Source organism: Hipposideros armiger, unplaced genomic scaffold (assembly GCF_001890085.2).
Source record: "Hipposideros armiger isolate ML-2016 unplaced genomic scaffold, ASM189008v1 scaffold_179, whole genome shotgun sequence".
NCBI classification, from domain to species: domain Eukaryota; kingdom Metazoa; phylum Chordata; class Mammalia; order Chiroptera; family Hipposideridae; genus Hipposideros; species Hipposideros armiger.
Window position 1 is genome coordinate 7,484 of NW_017731529.1, and position 19,624 is coordinate 27,107.

Genomic DNA, 19,624 nt, shown 5'->3' on the forward strand with positions numbered 1-19,624 from the left:
TCTGTTCCCCTTCCCCCAATTCCCCAGTACTGTTCCCATCTCCCCAATTCCCCAATAAAAATCTTAAAAAAAAAAAAAAAGCTGACAATACATCCTTAATGTGACTGCCATTCTATACCAAGGAGGTCCTTTTAATAAAAGTTATCAAGAAAATGCTACTTAGAAAATCTAAGTGGGGCCATGGATGAATTGGGAGAACAGCAATGCAGGGCTGCAGGGGCTGCTCACTTGTTGATCATATGACCTTTTAACACTAAGAGGAACAGACACTGAGCTCCAGTCTCAGGAAGTACTTCAGAGATCAGTGCCATTATTGAATACTTCAGCAAGTGTCACTAGTGATAAAGAAACTGCAAGCATTATGATGCTCAGTTATCACAGCCGTAGATGACAAAGAAGTGCCATCTAGACAGTAGTACATCATCTCCATTCAGTTACCCAGACAGCACCAAGGAAGCCAACGTAGTTGAGATAGAAACAATTTTTTTTTCAAATAACACCAAACTCTATTCTGCAAACTTGCATGCAAATTTACATTGAAAGCATTAAGTTTAAGGGACTAGATGTAAAATGCAAACATTGACTGGACTTGCTATCTCCTACCTGATCTGAGAGTGTGTGGGCAAGAAGACAAGATATCAGCAAGTTGCAGGACCTGTTCCTGAGTACCAAGTGGTAATCATCCCCAATGTGCATGTTCATCTTTATAAGCTATGAAACTTAGATGATGAACTGTTCTCAGAAAGTCTTACTAGTTATCATTAAAATAATCACAATCACACACGTAAAGCATGCACATCATGGAATGCTTTCACAGGACTCATGAAGGCATTGGAGGCACTCTGTCAAACCTTGTGCACTATCCAAGTGACAAAAACGGAATAAGTACCTGCAACCTCTTGACAGTCCTACTAGTCTATAATCAATCAGTGTTAATCCAGTGTCTTTTATATGCTCAGCTCTGTGTCAAGCACTGTGTGGGACAAAAAACATAATAAGGGACCTGTGCCTCAGAGAGTTTATAATTGTATTAGAGGATCATGACTTACAACCTGAAACAACAAAGAACAATGCAACACATAATATAATTAACACGTCTAAGATCCCCTCCATTTCAGTACAAGAGTGCAACCAGGCTGCAGGATGCTATACTTCTCAAAACTACTGTTTAGAAAGAAAATTAACTTACAAAGATAGACCTTAGGGAGAGAAAAGAAAAGAAACATGAAATTTCTAAAAGATTGTGTTGAGGCAGACACTAAAATTCAAGCAATGATTTACAATGATTTAGGAATGAGAGGATGATTTCTTTAAAAAAAAATATCTAGACAAATGAACATGAAAAGCAGTCTGCGGCAACAGTCCCCACTGCTATGCCAAATGAAGAGGGAAGACAGTTAATACTGGTTTTGAGTAGCTGTCCCCCATAAGCTCCTGCTTTCAAAGACATTAATAGTGGTGAGTAGTTGAAACCAATAAACACGGAGAGACCATCACAAGGTAGTAGGAAATAAGGCCAAATGAGCAGTATGGACATCGCATTTCCATTGCTTACCACAATAGGCCAGAATTATACTTTGTCTTGACAATACTCAAGGTCAGGGACAGTGCTTCCTTTATCCCCAGAACAAAGCACATATCATGTGTTTGGCATATAGTTGATGATCAATAAATAGTAATTTAGTGATTTGAATCAGATGAGAGAGAGAGCATCATGAAGTCAGGAGGAATCCAAGGGGCTCTGTAATCTGGCTTCATTGCCATTAGCTCTATCATCCTCCACTGGCTTTAAGATAAAGCCAAACTCTGTAACGCAGGTAATGCAAGGTTGTGGCCACGGAGCTGCAGACGTGTATTTGTGATTCTGGTTCCTATCTCTCCAGTCTGATCTCTCCCTTTGTGCTGAGTTACTTGTGATTTTCCATGCATCCCCCATTATGTCATGCATCCTTTGCCTGGAATGTTTTCCTGCCTCCCCATAAATGTGTGAATAAACAAGCTTCAAGGCTCAAGGCATGGTTCTTATCTAATCTTTCCTGATGTCATCCCAAATCCATTCACACAAGAATGGGCCTTTCCCTCATTGGGTCCTTCACGGCCCCCACCACTGTACCATTTCTCACTATTGAACTTATTTACAAGTCTGTAGCCCACTAGTGAACTCTAAGCTACTTTAATAGTCTTATTCATCTTGTACCTGTAGTAATTAGTGAAATATATGTAATGCTTAATATGTGCTGGTGAATGAATAAATAAAGGAGTGAAATTCCATGCCTCAAACATATCTTCAGGGAACACAATGAAATGAACTTTCCCTCCTATGAAAAGCAGAATAATGCCCCCTACCTCCAAAGATACCCATGCCTTATTCCCAGAACCAGTTAATACATTAAGTTGCAAGGCAAATAAGTTTGCTGTTTGATTTAAGGATGCTAATCAGCTGGGCTTAAAATAATGAAGTGCCCTGAATTACCTGGATAGGTCCAAATTTATCACATTGTGGGGCAGAAAAGTGGAGTCAGAGAAAGATGTGTGATGACAAAAAGCAGGGTCAGGGAGGGAATATGTTGGTGGCTTTGAAACTGGAAGAAGGAGGCCATTAGCCAAGTAACATAGGCAGCCTCTAAAGCAGCGGTTCTCAACCTTTCTAATGCCGCGACCCCATAATCCAGTTCCTCATGTTGTGGTGACCCCCAACCATAAAATCATTTTCGTTGCTACTGTATAACTGTAATTTTGCTACTGTTATGAATCATAATGTAAATATCTTTTTGTTTTCCGATGGTCTTAGGCGACCCCTGTGAAAGGGTCATTTGATCCCCAAAGGGGTCACGACCCACAGGTTGAGAACCACTGCTCTAAAGGCTGTACTTGACCAGGACGCGGATTCTCCCCTAGAATCTTCAAAGAATAATACAGCCCTGTTGATATCGTGCTTTTAGCCCAGTAAAATCTGTGCCATATTTCTAACTTCTAGAACTATAAGATAAAAAACATGCATTGTTTTAACCCACTAAGTCTGTAGTAATGTATAATAGCAGCAATAAGAAATTAATACATTCTTTAGAGCTTTTTTGTGCTTAAATTTTCATGTCACTAGCCTCTCACTACTTAAATAGCTACCACTTGCTAAGTATATTATGGATCAAACAATGTACCCAGCATTTTAAAGAATTATTTCATTTAATATCCACAAACACCCTTGTCAAAGGAAGTTTATTACCATTTTTTTTTAGATGAGAAAACAGAGGTTCAAAAAAATTGACTTACCCAAAATCACACAGTTGATTCCAGTATAAGATTGCTAGGTACAGAAACATCACTCACCTTTGTATAACCAGCGGTCTCCAAGTCTCCAAATCTTCTAGTCTTCTGGAATCACACCTACGCTCATCACACAAAGCATGAGGTGTCCAGAGTTCCCTTCACAGTGTTTTGTAGGCTCCTCTGGAATTTATATTCTTGTGTTATCTTCCCACACCTAATTCCTCAAGAAGCAAAATTCTGATCACCGCTTAACTGTTAAGGAGAAATTCTTACTTGAACTTTCTCTTCTCCTCAAACTGGCAACAATCCCTCAGTGAGGAGCAAAATTTGAGTCCGTATCTTTGCATTCTCAGTCTGTCCTTTCTAGTTGCTTCCCCTGCTAGGAGGAAAAGTAACCTTCCCAGTGGGCGAAATTGACTGCATCTGATATCCACTGGGTCATGCTTTCTGGAAAGCGGGAAGGGGCGGGCTCAGGATTATTGCATTGGAAAAGCAATCCAAACCTCTCTTCTCTCTTAGACCACTGTAATGGAGGGTGGTTAATCAGCTTTACTCTTCGAGTTTCCACAAAGTAAATCAGCTGTTTTCAGAGTGTGGTCATCAGACCAGCATCAGCAACACCTGAGAACTTATTAGTCATGCAAATTCTCCATTCCTGCCCCAGACCTACCAGAACAATACCTCTAGGCGTGGGGTCCAGCAACCGGTGTTGTAACAAGCCCTCCGGGGTTCTGCTGCATACTTAAGTTTGCAAACCACTTAAGTCAACAGACCTGGCAGCCCCGAACAGGTCCAGTGAGAGCCCTTTTTTGGCTTTACAGTTAGAAGTCCAAAGAACATTAGTAGCACACATTTTTTAAATCAAGCAGCAGTTTTCAGTACTGTGGGCTCTATAGCTTTGTATTGTGGGGGGTTGAGACTGCTTCCCAGCCATGAATAAAGCCAATACTTTGAGCCCTATGTCATATCATTATGCTTATACATGTATTTCCACTGGTTAGGACCAGTGTGGTAAGAAGGATAGATGTTTGATACTACATAACCTTCATCACATGAGAATTGAGCAGAAAACCAACTTGAGAAAAACAAACAAAACTAAAGTATTAAGGACTGCTAATTGAGATCAAGGATCACAGTGAAATACAGGGACTTTTTGGACTGTGGAAGTTATAGTGACTTCATCACAATGGCCAGAACAGGCACAGCTCTGGTGAGCTTTTGCTTATTTAAAACAGTGGTTAAGTACCACTTAGGAACAAAAATCAGCAGTTTAAGTATACAGATGTTTTAAGGTATTAGGAGATGGTCCTTTTATCTGCATTTAGCGCAGGCTTTAGGTCTCAAGGTCTAGAGTAGATATTAGCTAGTCACTAGAAGGTGAGACTTAGGCCTAAACTTGAATTTGTGCAATATAACCACAGGTTCATAGATATAAACAATGCTCCACTCCCCGCAACACAATCACCAGTTGTCTTCTAAACTCCCTCTTGATTGTTTTTCATAAGAGCTATGGGTTTCAGAACTTCAGTCTATGAGTTCAACCTGTGATTAGCATATTTTATCAATAAACAGATGAACACGAGGGGAACATCATCTCCTAAGAGGGAGCACCCTCATGGGAAGTTCAGATCCAGAGGTTCACATCCAAAGGTAAAGAAAGTTTTTAGAAATGTTTGTCTCTGGAACATCATTTTTAGTAACTGAGGTTTGTCGAAGACTCTAAAAGGTAAAGAGCCACATTAAAAATATACTTTGATTTTAAGGCAACTCAGAATTAGTATAAAGGAAGGGGAAAAAACCTGGCCAATAAGCTAGAAGAGGAATCTCTTCAAAAGAAAGGTTCATTCATTACATGATAGGCTGGGAGGCTATGACATAGAAAGGAAAACAAAGGGAGACATATTACAATTGCTACAAAGAATCATGCATTATGAAGAATGACTGGAGCAGGAAGAACTCTAAAAGAAAGGGAGGTTCTCAGAGAGCAAACCACGCACACGACTACCCCCAGCGGAGCCCAGATGCAGGAAAGCCACACCCCAATGCTGTAAGAAAAGAGGAAGCAGAGGAAAATGTTGCTGCATTGCAGTAACTCAGGTTATTACTTAGGTCTGGAAAATTCCAAAACAGAGGAAAGATAAGGTATAACGGAGGGGCGTGTGGTGGAAAGTGTTGGTCCTCACTGAGCCTCTGGAGGCTTCACCTGTGATGCCGTAAAGTAGCTTCATTTACTTCAGGGGTTTGTTGAGGGTGAGATATTGATGGAGATAAATACAGATGTAAGGAAGAAACTTCCTAAGAGGAGGAATCCATAGGTCCTCCAGTGGAAGCTTAAAAATTCCTTGGGGTCTTGATAGAGATGGAAAACCACACAGAGAAAGAGAGAGCAAGAGAGAAAAAGCCCTTCTCTTTTTCAGAGAAACCCTGATCTCCTTGAACAATGGGCCGAAACTTCAAACAGCTTTTACATTTAATATTTTATCTCTTTTCATTTCTCACTGTGCTGATATCATGCTTTACCTTGGCTTTAATACATGGAGAGAGGAAAGTATTCACAGAAGAGACTAGTAATTTAGGACGTGGATAAATCGGTTAAAGAAAGGGCAAGATGTTACACAGCTAATGGTAGGTGGAAAGAATAGAAAGCCTGAGACTCGCAATCACTCCTAGCCTCTATCTTACTTGCTATACAGTAGATGACCAAAAAAAAAATGTTTGTAATCTTGAGGAGAGGTCTGTGAAAAGGGAAAGAGGACAATGATTTTGGAGAAGGACTACAAACAGGTGGCTGCTTAGGAGGAGAAATAGAAATTTCCCAGGCCAAACAGTCTAAGGAGTATCTTCTAAAGCTTTAAGTATCAATCCCCAGCCAAGAAGCTTTCCATTAACCAAGCCTTAATGCACGCATGTTTTCATTCTTTACAATATTCTCAGTTCTGTATTGTTTCGGTTGGCTGTTTTCAAGTCTCAGGTTTTATTTTTAATATGTTCCTAATTAGGAGATAACTGATTGTTTATGATATTGACATCACTTTAGAAAGCCATAGAGGGTTTTTAATCCTTAATTTTATTACTTTGGTGAACTCATTTCTCCCCTTATTGGGTGTTCATTATATACAGCTGATCTTACACATATAACAATATACACAATAAAGATTTTGGAAATACAGACAAATTTAGACAAATTTATGACATTGAAAACTATTTGAGACAGTTGGAATCCTTAAAACAAATTATAGGAAGAACCGGGATCATCTGTCAATTTCAGAAATCAAGAAAAGAAAAAGGACTGCAATATGTCCACTGAAATTAACAAAAATTATCAAGCCAATCAGAGCTATGAGTTGCTGTTTCATCTCAACTACTTGGGAACAATAAACATTGGATACATCCCCTAAATGACTCTACCTACATACTTATTCTCACCTTTGACAGAATATTAGAATCACAGGGAGCTTTACAAAATATTGTAAGTCAAGGCTTTAAAAAAAAAATACTAAGGCTGTCCCTTTTTCCCTAACTGTGATTTTATTGCAGCACCGATTACCTCTTATGTTCTTATCTATTTACTGTCTTCGTCCTCCAACCCCTATTCCTTTTGATGTCTGGGACTTATCATCTTTCTATCTTCAGCACCTGCCCAATATAGGTGACTTACTACATTTTTAATATATGGATGGATAACATTCATAATAGCTTTAGAGATGCTTTTCTGTTCCTTTCAAAATTAGACTGTACAGCTTCCAGTTTTCAGCACTTGTTCTTATCCTGCTTATCTCCCAGCAAGTAATGTATCATTCTTTTTTTATCTCCTTAGCAGTCAGAATAAAGCTATAGTTTCCTTCTTAATGTCATATTGTACTCTCTTGGGATCACAAAGAAGTCAATGGAACAAAATAAGGTTTGTTGCTCAGTCTTCCTTGGTTATTCTAGAGCTCGCGATTTTCTTGTGTTAATACTAACGTTCTGTATTCCTCCATTTTTAAGATGTTTCTCAAGTTTTGGTTTGTTTATAAAAATTACAAATGCTATATTTTCACTAAGTCAGTATCACTGAAGATAAACAAATTTATTTTTTCTGTTTTTTTCACCAAGGGAGCAATGTGATTTCCAGAAAAGGTAAACTTCTTACCTAAATAAGAGTTGCTTCAAATAATATTTTAAATGTATGTTTGTTTCTACATACACACAAACACATATAGATAGATAAATAGTCCAGTGCCCACTTTCTAATCCAAAAACTGTACAAGAAAACGCTATTCCAATTTCTAGCCAGACATATAAGTTTTAGGAAACAAGAACTCTGAGCTATGATATTTAATCTAAATATTTTGTTTTCATTTCTGTTTGAAAATTTCTAAAATATATCATGCCCTGCTATAAGAAACATAACATAGTAATTAAGCTTTTTCTTCTATCTTTTATGATGCCTGAGTGCCCCAAGACCTCATTATGTAACAAAGCCACACATCTAAAAAGTATTCTAAGTAATTACAGACTGTAGGCCTCTCATTTTTCAGGGGAGGACCTAGGCAGTTTAAGGAACTTGTCCAAGGTTACACAGAAAGTGGGTGACAGAACCTTGGTCAAAACCATTCTTCTGACTCTAACTCTGTTGCTCGAAGATACTGATGATCTTATGGAGACAGATTAATGTGTTAGGACCCCAAGGTGTGAGTTCTTTTAACAATATGAACTTATATGTTTATATCTATATCTATCTATAGCTATAAATGTTCAGTTAACTTCATTTCAATTAACCATTGTGCCATTTTCAAGGAAGGAAAATGATGTTATAATATTATTTTTTCTAAAATTTCTACTTTAGTATGATTTCAGACTTATGTTGCCCCCAAATGCCTAACTATTCATTAAAATATAGATGAAGCTATGGCAATGGACATGGAAAGAGTCTCTGAACAAAGGAAGTTATTTGCAGGAGATCATGTTGAATTTCTGTTAAATAAATACAAATAGATCAGCATTGAAAAATTCAATCATGACCTACACAGGCTTCCTTTGGATTCTAAAAACACAGAAACAGCAGCATCTGTCTGGAAATAGAGAAGAAAAGGCAGAGCCTCCCTCTCTTCTGATTTGCATCAGCTACAGCAGCTGATGGCTCAGCTGGTGCTACATTCTGGGGAGGCTTGACTTTTATCTGCAGGCTAGCTCCAGAAGCAATGTACATGGACATTAAGTGGAACATACTGATGAATGTTCAGAAAGTGAACACATCCAAGAAACCAGTACCTACATTCAGAAACAGAGAATGGGCATTCATCCAAAAATTTGGTCACAAGGTAAGTTGTCTGTGCATGGAAACCAAAAGGAATTTTTAGATATGTATCATTATTTGGAGAAACCCAAGAAAACACAAGTGAAATTTTAAAATATATTCTCATTGAGTAGAGAATATGCAAATACTTAGACATAAAATAAATTTCCAAATATTAATTGTTTTACTGTACAATAAAAATGACTAAATCAAAGATAAACCTATAGGTAAAACAAAAACTCATTCACAATAGCAGCTAAGAACATAAGATAGCTAATATAACATAAGTAAGAACAGTATAATCCTTTACAAAAATAAAACTTCTCTTGAAAAATAAGAGAAATTTTAATCAAACATACAGTTATTATAATCCTGAAATGCATAAATAAGTATTGTAAAACATAACAATTCTTGCACCATTGTAAGCCGAACTAAATTACCACGAAAATCCCAGTAAGATTTTCCATTGAGCATGAGAAAATTATCTGAAATAATTATTCTAAAATAAGGGTTAGAAGACAAAAGCACATTTTAAAATTATAAATAAAAAGAACTAAAATAAACCTAATCCTACTAGGTAAATAAAACATAAAAAATGACACAAATTAAAACAATGATGAATTAGCACAAATAATAAATAATCAATGGAACAGAATACGTCTCTTAAAAACAGACCTTACTATAGCATTTTTCACACTTAAGTAGTCATAAGAATCCCCTGGAAAATGAAGAAATAATACAGACTCTGGGCCCCACCCCAGATTGTTAAATCAAGTTTTCTAGGTGGTCCCAGTCCTGTACTCCTGTGTGAGCTAATCTCTTGGATAATGATGATGAGAGAGAAAGTAAACTAAATAGTCAACTGTCTTGATGGCTCCAGTCCTAGACTAACTCATATAAGGAGTTGTGCAGGAGAGTGAGATGCTGCCTTTTCGAAGAACATGGACCCTAGGAACAGAGAGATGTGGATAAGCCAGTCCCTAGTTCATAAACTATGCTAACCTGTAAGGCAGGCCATCTACACGCCTAGATGACTCCAGAGGACTGCTTGAATGCATACGTCTAATCAAACCCACAGACTTTTGTCTGTTGTCTCTCTTTTTGACTCTACTCATTAAGACATTAAAAGGGAGTATTTGGAGTTCTCTTTTTGTATATAAATCCAAGCAGTCATGCTTATTCTCGTTTACACTGTCTTCTCATTTAGCAAAACACTAAGGCAATATATGAGTCTACCAACTATAGTGGTAGGGCTTCCAGGACTTATCATTATCAAATCAAAGGATTGAATTAGTATCATGTGCTAACATAACAAGCCCTTCTTTAGTCATAATTCAAACTCCATTTGGCTTTTTTCAAGTGTGCATAAACCATATTAAGCACTGTAGTCATAATTATGCACAGAACCAGAGTTCGCTTTCTACTTAATCATATATATGATTTAAACTGACCTATCTGAGTTTTCCAATACTTCAAATTGAAATTATTACCTATTTGGAATTGTTAAAATAATCATGGTATCATGCCACATCAGGCTATATGTTAAAATTTTAGATAATTGAAAGAGATACAATTAAAGAAAACATGAAGCATATATGGGGATCATAAATCCTCTTAAGAGGCACTTCTGCAATCATATCAGCAGTGGAAGATTTTGCCAGTGCACAAGTGAAAGATTGGACCTCAATAAAATCTGAAAGAAATCATCTTAAAAGACAGGCTATAAACTAGGTACATTTTTACTTAAGAAACATTGTCATAAATTTTACTATCATTAAAATAGAAAGAGTACATATTAATAAGTAAATTGACAATATTATCAAGAGACATAGAAATAATTACTACTCTTTTACCTGTAGCCCCATAATTTCACTTTCAGGGATCAGAATGAAGGCAGTACACACAAAATGGGCATGCCCAAACACCGTTTTTAAGCAAGTAGTGTCCTGTGGCCAGCTAGGGTTCCAAGAGTTCAAAATAGTCCTTGCAGTTAACAAGCTATGGAGCCAAGGGGTAGGGAGGGGTGGGCCCAAAGCACAGTGATCAGAAGGTAAGTTGAAATCAAGAACAGAGGAAACCATGTAACAGAAACACCCAATAAAGCACATGATCTGCAACCACTGACATACACCCTTCGTTCTGCTGGTTCTACACTGAGAGGCAATGAGTGGTTGATCTGCCTGAAGCATCACCAGTCACACACTTTCCCTGTTGTCAGAAAGATAACAAGGAGGAAAAAAAAAATGGGATGAAAATTATGAGGTACCACATTGGTTACAGCAGAGTCCCAGGCACAGGGGTTTCTGAAAGGGCCTTGTGGCTTTGCAGGGGGTGGGTGGGGAATGCTTGAGGATACTGAGCTGCTTAGCAGGGAAGGAAATTTTAAGGGTGCTATCTCTGGTTGGTGAGACTACAGGAATTTTTATCTTCTTAGTTATACATTAAAGTTAAAAAAAAATCAGCCATGCCCATTTTATTTTTATAATCAGAAAAATTAGTCATAAAATAAAAGGAAAAATATCCTTCCTCCATATTAGGAACGAAACTTTTGATACTGCCCAGGTATTTCTTAGGAGAAAAGAATAATTTCAAATAATGTTTTGTTGGAGGGTAAGCATTTATACTGTGAAAGGGCAATAACTACAGAAGGATGTTTTCTTCTTTTATCAATAGTCTGTGCTACCAAAAGTCTATGAGAATGCCAAACACCAGGCAATAAATACAACTTCTTTTCTACCTAAGTCCCATTCACAGATGAACTTTTTCATTTGTATTTTCCAAGGACAACATTTGGGAAGGTGATAATAGAGAGGTAATGGAGCAAATGCATATTTTTAAATGGGATTATAAGAAATGTTTCTGTAGTAAACACAAACAAAAGAAAAGCTCCAAAACACTGAAGTAATTCGCTGTAGAGAATGGAATGTATGATCAATGACATATCCTATAATCTTTAGGAGCTAACATTTAAAATACTTTATATATATATATGTAGTTGGCTAAATGTAAACTTTGAGAACTATGTCAATATAATGGAGGGAAAACAATGAAGGACAGTTGTCCCCCCTCTGTATCCACAGAGGGGATTTGTTCCAAAACCTCTAGGGATACCAAAATCCATGGATGCTCAAGTTCCCTTTAAAAAATAGTACAGTATTTGCATATCATTTGCATATGGGCTACAACAGTGATATGCCTACATATCACTTCATTCACGTGGATTCAACCTAGGGCTTGGCATGTGGCAAATTCAAGTATAGATTTCTGGGATTTTTTTTTTTTCTGAAAATTTCCAATCCACAGTTGGTTGAATTTGTGAATGTGAAACCCATTGATAAAAGGATCAATTGTAGCTTGAAATAAAGCTTTCTCTAGAAGGAAATTCATGGGGAAATTACTTAACAAAACACCAAAAAATCGTTATATTAGATAATACAAGGAAAGTAGAAGAGAATTATTTAAAACCTATTGGCTATAGATCATTTTATTATTACATTTTGAGAAGACCTGAGTGCAAAACTCAGTTCTCTCTCATTTACTAAATGGATTGTGACAATTAGTTTACATCTTTTATAGTCAGTTTCTACATTAGCAGTCATATCACAAAATTTTGATAAGAATCAAATAAAAACATGTGAGCATTCTTTGTCATGTGTAAAGCATTCTATTCAATAATATGCCTTATAACTATTCTCAAAGAAAGGCAAATATTTATGTGAAATGATGAGACTCATTAAAACGGTAGTCTCAAAAGAAAATGAAAAGCTATATCTTCCTTCTCTGTTTTAGAAATAGACTAAATCATTCCTCAAAATGATAAAATTAACCAGCATTTAAGCAGAAACCTTAATTGGTCTCTAATGTATTGTGATTTATAATAAGAAACATATTTTGCCTTTATCCCATTTCTGGTACCAAGCTGCTAAAACTCTTAGAATTTTCTAAGTGATGAGAACAATAAAAGTGTCTTGATATTTATAACAAACCCTTTAGAACAACACCTGAATTTATGTTAATGACATGAATTTTGGAAAGCACCCATAGATGGGGGCTGGTTGCCAAGGGAACCAACTTTGTGATTGAGGAGTTGGAACATTTAGCCCCACTCCCTGATCTCTGGGAAGAGGAGAAGGGCTTGGAGATTGAAGTCAATCACCAATGGCCAGGTGAAGTCATAGGTTGTTCCTGATTTTAGTAGTTCCCCTCACAAGAATACCAACCAGCAACAATCCATAGATAAGGTATCTTTGTGAAAATCCCAGAACAGAGGCTGAGGCTGAGGCTGAAGCAACCCTCCGGACCACAGAGGCTGAGAAGGACCACATTAGAGGGGTAAGAGGAATAGCTGCACTCTAACCACACAAAATTTCCATATCACCCTTCCCCCAGGCCAGCACAGTGCTGCAGAGAGAGAGCCCCCAGGTCCTATGGTTTCTCCAGTGGGAAAAAGAGAGCTCAAGGTGGATATCCAGCTCTCCTATGTTGTGGACCTTTTTCTAGGAGGCCCACTTGGGTCTTGCCCATAGAATCACAGGGGAACCTGTGGGATTTGACCACTGAATGAGACTGGAATTGAGAAAGTGGGGGGCACTTACAGCAACCAGTGCTCAGATCTGGGCAGATTGAGGGTCAGAGTAGAGATCCCAGCCAGTGTCTCTGCCCATTTGCAGAGCCAATTCAGGGGTCCTGTCTGGCCAAGGAACTCAGTGAGCAATTATGCCTGATTCAGGTCATGCTAAGCTACAAAACAACTCTTAGCAAAGTTAAGAAGTTTGAAATCATACATGCATTGTTTTCCAACTATAATGTATTGAAACTATAAATCAATAATAGGAGAAAACTGGAAGATTCATAAACTGAATAGGGGAGGGGGGGTACTCCCAAACTCATTTTATGAGGCCAGCATTACTTCTGATACCAAAGTGAGATAAGAACACTACAAGAAAAGAAAACTACAGGCTCATAATCTCTGATGAATACAGATGCGAAAATTCTCGACAAAATACTAGCAAACCAAATTCAACAGCACATTAAAAGGATCATAAGCCATAATTAAGTCAGATTCATCCTCAGGAAAAAAGGATGGTCTAACATATGCAAATCTATAAATATTATATATAACATTAATAGAATTGGAGATAAAAATCATATGGTTGCTTCAATAAATGTAGAAAAAGCATTTGACAAAATTCTACATCTATTCATAATGAAACCTCTCAAAAAACTGAATATAGAAAGAATGTACCTCAACATAATAAAGGCCACATATCACAAGACCACAGCTGACATCAGACTTAATGGTGAAAGGTTAAACATTTTCCTCTAAGATCAGGAACAAGACAAGGTTGGTCAGTCTCACCACTGCTATTCAACATAATACTGGAAGTCCTAGCCACAGCAATTAGGCAAGAAAAAGAAATAAAATAAATCAGGATTGGAGAAGAAGAAGTAAAACTGTCTCTATTTGTAGATGACATAATTTTATATATAGAAATACCTAAAGACCATAAAACTGTTAGATCTATCAATAAGTTCAGTAAAGTTAAAGGATAAAAAAAATCAACATAAAAAATAGTAACATTTCTATACACTAACAACGAATTATCTGAAAAGGAAATGAAGAAAACGATCCCTTTACAAAGCATCAAAAGCAATAAAATAATTAGGAATGAATCTAACCAAGTATGTGAAAGATCTCTACACTGCAAACAATAGGACATTGATGAAAGAAATTGAAGAAGACACAAATAAATGGAAAGATATCTTGTGTTCATGAATTGAAAGAATTAATATTGTTAAAATCCCCATACTATCCAAAGCCACCTCTAGAGTCAGTGTAACTCCTATCAAATTCCAATAGCATTTTTCATGGAAATAGAAACATAATACTAAAATATGCCCAGAAACAAAAGACCCTGAATAGCCAAAGCAATCCTGAGAAAGAAGAACAAAGCAGGAAGCATCACACTTCCTGATTTCAAACTATATTCTAAAGCTATTGTAATCAAAATAGTGTACTGGTATAAAAACAGACACATAGACCAACAGAACAGTATTGAGAGCCCAGAAATAAACCTATGCATATACGGTTAACTAATATTTGACAGGAAGCCAAAAACGTTCAGTGGGGAAACGATGGTCTCTTCAATGAATGCTGTTGGTAAAATTCATGTTCACATACAAGATAATAAAACTAGACCCCTATCTTACACCACTCACAGAAGCTAACTCAAAATGGATTAAAGACTTTTATGTAAGACCTAAAACCATAAAACTCCTAGAAGAAAACAGGGCAAAAGCTCTTTGACATTAGTCTTGTCAGTGATTTCCTGGATATGAGACCAAAAGCATAGGCAACAAAATAAAAAAAAAATAGGGTTGACTACATCAAACTTAAAAGCTTTTACACAGCAAAAGCAATCATCATCAAAACGAGAAGACAACCTATGGAATGGGAGAAAATAATTGCAAACTACACATCTCATAGTGGGTTAATACTAAATATGTGTGTGTGTGTGTGTGTGTATACACACACACACACACACACACACATACAACTCAATAGCAAAAAAATCGAATAATCCCATTAAAAAATGGGCAAAGGATCTAAATAGATATTGTTCCAAAGAAGGTATTCAAATAGGCAAAGGTACATGAAAAGGTGCTCAACTTCACTAATCATCAGAATGGCTATTACCAAAAAGACAAGAGATGACAAGTGCTGGCAAGGATGTGGAGGAAAGGGAACCCTCATAAACTGCTGGTGGGACTGCAGATTGGTGCAGCCACTATTGAAAACACTATGAAGACCCCTCAGGAAAAGAAAAATATAACTGCCACACCGAATTTTAAACAAATTCACTTTCTTGAAGAGATATCTACACCCTCAGTTCAATGTAACATTATTTACAATAAGCCAAGACATAAAAGCAACCTAGTTGTACATCACAGATGAATAGAGAAAATGTGTGTGTGTGTATATATATAATATTTATATATAAATATATTTGTGTGTGTGTATGAGTGTATGTGTGTATGTGTGTATGTGTGTGTGTGTGTGTGTGTGTGTGTGTGTGTGTGTATTTCAGCCATAAAAATAAGAAGGAAACCCTGCCATTTGCAGTAACATGGATGGACTTGAGGGCATTATGACATAAGTCAGGCAGAGAGAGACAAATACTGAATAATCTCAGATCTATGTGGAATCTAATAAAACTGAACTCATACAGAACAGATTGGTGGTTGGCAGCAGCAGGGGTTGGGGGTTAGAGAAAATGAGTAAAGGTGGTAAAAGGAACTTTCAGTTATAAAATATATTTTGAGGATATAACATAGTGTGGTGACTACGATTAGCAATATTGCATTGTACAAGATATTTAAAAGCTGCTAAGACAGTAATTCTTAAAAGTTAATTTATAGAAATGTGAGATGATGGATGGTAACTAAACTTATTTTAGTAATAATTTTGCAGTATAAACAGAGTCAAATCATGATGTTGTATACCTTAAACGTATACAATATTATATGTCAAATATATCTCAATAAAACTGGAAAGAAAAAAATCACCAATGACCAATTATTTAACCAACCATTCCTCTGTAATGAGGCCTCCAAAAAAAAACCAAAAAAGAAGGGGTTGGGTGAGCTTCCTAGCGAGTGAAGGTGCTGGGAGAGCAGCAGGCTCAGGGGGGACACACTGCTCCCTTCCCACATACATCGCTCTATGCATCTCTTCCATCTGACTGTTCTAAATTATATCCAGTTATAATAAACAGGTAATTAAACTGTTTTCCTGAGTTCTGTGAGCTGCTCTAGCAAATGAATCGAACCCAAGGAGAGGGTCATGGGAACCTCCAATTTTTAGCCAGTCAGTCAAAAGCACAAGTGACAACCTAGACTTTCAACTGGCACCTGAAGTGGAGGCAGTCTTGTGGGACTAAGCACTTAATTCAGTGAAATGAATAGGCTACACAGTTGGTATTGCAGAATTTCTTAAAGAGGGATAAACTACCACATGTTTGCTGAGCAGAGTACACAAGTATTAAGAGAGTTGTGTGCAGTGTGAAGGAAAATGATAGTGTGCTGTTTCTTTACAGCCTCTTCCTGAATCGGAGAGTTCACACCATCCTGGAGCAAAAGTGCTCATTTTTTCTCCAGATATTTTCCTATTTTTGATTCTGCTGAGTTCGAGTAAATTCAGTTCTAATTTATGTAAAGAAAAGTAAGCTAAATAAATTAAATAAAAAATTACAAGCAATAATTTGAAAAAAAATTAACAATATTTTGTAACATTGGTTAAAACATCATTTTTTAAGAACTCAGTTTCTCCTTCTTGCTTGATTACCCTAAATATCTGGTAAATATCATTTGCAATCATGTTTAGAACATTTTCTATAGTTTCATAGCTTTAAATGCTCATTGTCTTTTTAAACTTAAAATAAGTCTAAATACAAAGAAAGACTTAATAGTAGGATAAACTAAAAGCCATTGTATTAAATAATGACTTATTACATGGAATAAGCCTTCTATATAAACCTGGTCATGATGCGGTACTTTTTTTCTCCAAGTCAGCCAGCCCACACATCTGTGAGTTGTGTCTAAAGGAAATAGTAGTATCTGGGAGAAAAGAAAAAAATTAAATTGGTCCTAAGATGTGTCAGCACTAGCAGAGAATGGCTGAGTTCCTAAAATGTGTCCAGCGCTCTCCTTAGTTGTAGAAGACAATGAAAAATAGCCAGATATATTGTAGCTGCTCCCGTGGAGGGTGAGAAAGACAATGAAACAAAGAGTTATAATCAAGGGTGTTGAACAAACTGAGGGGCAAATTACAATGTCCTATGGGTGCCCTGTGGTTATGTAACCCAGCATAGGGGTTGTCCAGAAATTTCCAGGAGGGACTGGCTCCTATGGGTAGGATGGAAGCAGCTGAAATGGGGACTAGTGTTGTAGGCCAAGGAAATGAGAGCACACAGTGGCTTCCTGAGGAAGGGAAGGACTTTACTTTGACACAAGAGTGAAATGTGTTTACAGTTTTTGTGGAAGTGGCAAAAAAAAAGAGGCTAGCAAAATTTGCAAAAGCCAGAAGCTCTGAAAGGCCTTGTAAGATATGTCAAGGAGTTTGACATTATCGCAAAGGCAATAGAACATCAGAGAAGGATTTTAAGAAGGGAAGGGTGACCAAAAGATGTGTTTAGTGATAATAAAGTAAGAAATATAATTGAATGCTTTCTGAGATAAACAATAAACATCAACCCTTTTAATTTTCTCTAGGAAATAGAGAGGATTAGGATAATACTGTTCCCTAGGATATTATTCCCATGTTCTGGGTGAGGAAAGTGAATCTTACAGGAACTATGCCCAGTGTTCACATAGCTAGAATGCAACTGAGCCACAGCTCATACCCAAATCTGTCTGCCCGGGGCGAGTCAGGGGGACAGTGAAGTCAATATTAGGTGGAACCACTTGAAATTGCTGAACACAACAATTTCACATGGCTGAATCTATTATGACCTATAAAATCCCCACACCGTCTAAAATTAAATATCAATTTCAAACATTAAGTTGCCAGATGCACGTATCCGAAGAACAGAGATGTCATTTGAGATTCTCAGTCCAACTTATTTTGGCAGTCTCCTACTTTGCAGATTTAAACCCAAAGGTCCCTGGCTTAATTTCCCTGCTTCTGTCATTCCAAATCTTTTTTTGGTCTCTTGCTTTCTGCAGTTCCCTGCCAGCCAGGAGCCTGCTGACTCTCCCAGGGTGTTTGAGGACCTTTGGCTCCCCTGCATTTCCCCTGATGTCTTCATTCTCAGTTTGTTCTTTATACGATAAAAAAAGGACGAACTGCACAGCAGACCTTGGAGCCATTTCCCTACAATATAAAGGGCCTTACAAAGACTCCGTGTAGTGAAGCACTCCTCATTCCACTCTCCAGGGTTCTCACACATTGCTGTTCCTTGCCATCTCTCGATCCATTGCAGGTTTCAGCATCCAAGCTCACATGGAGAGAATGAATTTTAAGTGCATTGTAAGTTGGCATTTAAATCCTGTTTTCCTTCTAAAACTAGATCACTTCTCGCTTGAGTAAATAACGGCAGGTAATATTCTTCTTAGACTTCAATCTTCGAATTATTTGAAATCCTAAGCAAAGATGGGCAATTAGATTAATCTGTAGGTGGAAATAAATTAGACCCAAACCTGGCCTTCAGTGTCACACAGGCTCTTGACCATCAGGTCAATAATCCCGCTCTCCTTCATTATTATTCTTTCTCTTCCTTTGTCCCCTGCGTCTGCAAAAATCTTCCACCAGGAATTTGCTCACACAAAATATTCTGCCTCAGTGGTTTGCAAACCCAGCTGGCTTAAATAACAACTTTATTGTTTTTGTGAAACATATGCATTTGTTATATTATACTGAAATCAGGAAATAGGCAAATATAGAAGCAATTAACAAAAATTAAACAGTAAAAGAAATGAACAAAATAATCCAAATGACACCACAAATTACATTCAATGATTATCATTCTAGACATTTTTTGTTGAAGATTTAGAGACCAAGGAATAGACAGATAACTGGATAAAGAAGTAGGTAAAAAGAAATATGGAGAACTGAATAGATGAGTAGAGAGGTAGGAAGATGATACGTAGATAGATGATAGATAGATAGATAGATAGATAAATAGACAGGCAGACTAACCAAAAACAAAAGTAATTTTATAAAGAGTCTATCATCCTACACATGCTATTTTTTAAAAGAAAGTATTAGATTTAACTTTTGCATTTAACAGGGGAAACCTTAGGGAAGCTAAAGCAACTACTGAACCTTAAGTATATGTTTCTTCATTTCAATATATAATTTCCTTACTTTTCTATGAATAAGAAACATAGACATGTGCAACATTAAATATCTAGAGTTATAATTTCTTTTAAATGATATGTTTCAATTTTAGGCAGAATAATTAACTCCCTGATCTTTAAAATGAGGAAATTAGCATTCTCACATATACCTCAGTGTTCACTTCTCACCCCCTAATTTTGGTTATACAATTTTGCATATTACAGGGTTTATAACATTTATAT